This window comes from Limanda limanda, chromosome 20, assembly GCF_963576545.1.
Source record: "Limanda limanda chromosome 20, fLimLim1.1, whole genome shotgun sequence".
NCBI classification, from domain to species: domain Eukaryota; kingdom Metazoa; phylum Chordata; class Actinopteri; order Pleuronectiformes; family Pleuronectidae; genus Limanda; species Limanda limanda.
In genome coordinates this window covers 18,531,569-18,534,570 of record NC_083655.1, presented here as the reverse complement: position 1 = coordinate 18,534,570, position 3,002 = coordinate 18,531,569, and the positions used below count along the sequence as shown (strand labels likewise).

The 3,002-nt window shown below is 37.6% G+C and overlaps 1 long non-coding RNA gene across 2 annotated transcripts; it reads left to right on the top strand.

Moving 5' to 3' along the window:
• Positions 1–202: 202 nt before the first annotated feature.
• On the top strand, positions 203–2,748 carry LOC133026907 (uncharacterized). Of its 2 annotated transcripts, none has more exons than XR_009683240.1 (3): positions 203–1,535; positions 1,614–1,674; positions 2,351–2,748. It is a non-coding gene; the product is annotated as an uncharacterized LOC133026907 (long non-coding RNA). The 2 variants fall into 2 exon arrangements; XR_009683239.1 differs by having other exon boundaries at positions 210–1,535; positions 2,354–2,748.
• Positions 2,749–3,002: the final 254 nt, after the last annotated feature.

The following is a 3,002-nucleotide window of genomic DNA, read 5'->3' as shown; positions in this document are numbered from 1 at the left end:
GCAACTAGTGGCACTTTTGGTCAACTAGTTACAACAGAAACCTTACTAGTAACACTGTGCGCTGCACTAGTAGAGCCAAAGTCTCCACTAGGGGGCTTTTTGCTGTACTAGTGGCCCTCTGGACCGAACTAGTAAGGCTGAAAGTGTTACTAGCTAACAAGTGAGCTGCAAAAGCTCTGACATGTAAGCTAGTCAAACATGGATTCAGCTCACTTGTTAACTAGTGGCCTCCAATTTGCTGCAGTAGTTAACTAGTGGGAGCCCAAATGCACACTTGCAAACTAGTGCAGCCAAAATCTTCACTAGTTAACAAGTTAACACCTTTTTTGCACCTTGCTAGCTAACTAGTGAGGTGCAAAATGTTTACTAGTAAGCTAGTGGGCTTGAAATGTGCAGTAGTTTGCTAGTTGCAGTGTTTTTTGACTGTACGAGCTAACTAGTGAGGCTGTAAGGGCTTACTAGTATGCAAGTGGCAGCCAAAATGCCTACTAGCTCACTTGTTACACTCCTGGACACACATGCAAATGAGGGGATTAAAATCGAAGCTTCCTATTGGCTCTCCAGCAAGAGCTCCACCCAGCAGAAATTTAACCCTATAAAGCCTGATGAGGTTTCACTGCTGTGAACGGCCAGCTCCTTGGTTACTATCCAAACAGAATAAAGCACGTACATGTGTGTGTGCGTCAGATTCATTATTTTTTTTGAACAACAATGAAACAAAGGTGAAAATGTTTTAGCACTTATTCTTATTTTGAACAGATTCCTAATAGATGTACAGAAAAGTCAAATCTCAGCTCTAGATGAACATTATTAACAGCTTAATCAAAATATCCAATAAATCGTGGTACTTTACAGAAAACACTTCAAGTCATAATCTATATTCAATCTAATAAGTGACAGGGATTTCAGTCCGTGAATCCAATAGTTTTCCCTCCTGCCTCTTTGAAAATCCCACATCAGTAAAGTCCATTTCAATTATATTCTGCTGGCATTACAGGCGCCTGTACTGCCTGCAGAATATAATTGAAACGGATACAAAAAAATTATCTGAAGGTGCAGAAATTATCCAAATACAGGAATATTCCATTGTAGGCCCACTGAAGGTATAATGCTATTATATTATGAACAACTAATCTGATTTTATTTGGAGGTCAGTGTATGTTGATCTGCTGCAGTATTTGCTATCGCCAGTAGATGGCAGAGTAGATTTTCTTTACTACTTTTCAATTGAAAACTTGTATTATACAAATGAATAAGGAAATGACTAAACTAGTGATAATAAAATACTGTGTTCATAGGAATTACACATCTGTTAACATCCAGAACGCTATTTCATATATCTTAGGATGTCAACCATTAACTGTATCATAAAACATGAGCACACATGAGCACTGCTTCCATTTTTAACCTAAGGAGTAGTATAACCCCCCACCAAAAGGGGGCGCACTATGCGTTTTAGCAAATGGAACCCCCCACGAACAAGAAGCCCTTTTCTCCTAGGATTTCTTCATGATACCTGAAGGTCCCGGATTTCGGTATGAGATAACATTAAACACTCGAAATATTAACATAGTCTACCTGTTATTATACTAATAAGGTTATTTTTCAACTAGACGTCCAACTTGAGAGTGTCAACGGAAGTGATTCCATAGTTATCTGCTACTGAAAACTCAGGTGAGTGAGGACACAAGTAGTCACTGCTAGTCACGATTAGCATCATGCTAGCGAACTATTAGCATCATGCTAGCGAACGTGGGCAAGAACTAATACTGCTGTTAAGATGCTATTTGAAAGATTACCTCTTTAAAACCAATCGGAGTAATAATATAGTGATTATTAATGTTACAACGAACTTTAGGCAGCCTGTTAAAATAGTATGCCACTAAGTGTTTAAGGTTCAGCCACGCAGCTTATGTTAAATAGCAAATAGATATGGTTTAATATGCAAGTGCACTGCAGGTGCATATAATTTGAAAAGCCAATTCATATGTGAATGAAGTTCAAGTTATACTGTGAACTATTGTCATGTTTAGTTTCAAGTATAGTGACATGATATTGTAATGATGTTATCATATAACATATTAATGAAAAAGGATAAGCCCTTTGTTTAGTGATGTGCAATACTTTATTGTTTTGATTTGTATATTATGATTCAGTGAAGCACAAGTTGTAATGTTATACTAGTGGTAACTGTGATGTTGTTTTATCATCTCAAGGTAATCTGAGTGCACCCAGGTAATGGTTACACATAAAGACAAGAAGTGAATGAGATCTCATGTTAGAAGTAGAATAAGAGAACAGACACTGATTATTCTGCACTGTGTGTTGATTGTTTTTTTATTTACACTAGAAGAACCTGAATCTGAATGATGAGATGGCGCACTTACCCCAGATCGTGGATACGGTGTGGCCAACCGTGTAATCCAGATCGAACCTGATTCGTGTATCGAGAAGACATCATACCCCAGTCCTGCCCGTCACGTAGACGGGTAGTACTGAGTATAGAGACCTAAAGACCCGGACCAGAACGGAACCATTGAATCCTCAAGCACACACACTATTCAAGGACTGTACGGACGATATCCAGGGAACTGTACATATACACACTGACAGGACTGAATTATTTACAAGATTTATATAATATTTACTGTTTCTATTTTGTGCTGTTTAATACTGTTTTATACTTTATATTGTGATTGTTCGGTGACTGTTTGTGAAACAATAAACTGGTCATTTGTTAAACTTGTTCTTTGAAATAAGCCTACCTCTCCTTCGAACCTAGGAAGATATTTAGTACTTTTTCTAACACTAGCCCAGACAAGTGCTACACATGGAATGCAAGCTCTGTCAGAATTTGAAAATGACAAATGAAAGGTTATTAATCAGCTGTCACGCTTCCTAAACAAGCTTTCTTATCTCTTACACATTTTATTGTTCTTATGTGTTTCTACGTTTCATTTCTATCTTTTGCTTGTGTTATTTGTGTTAGTATACCTGCTCTT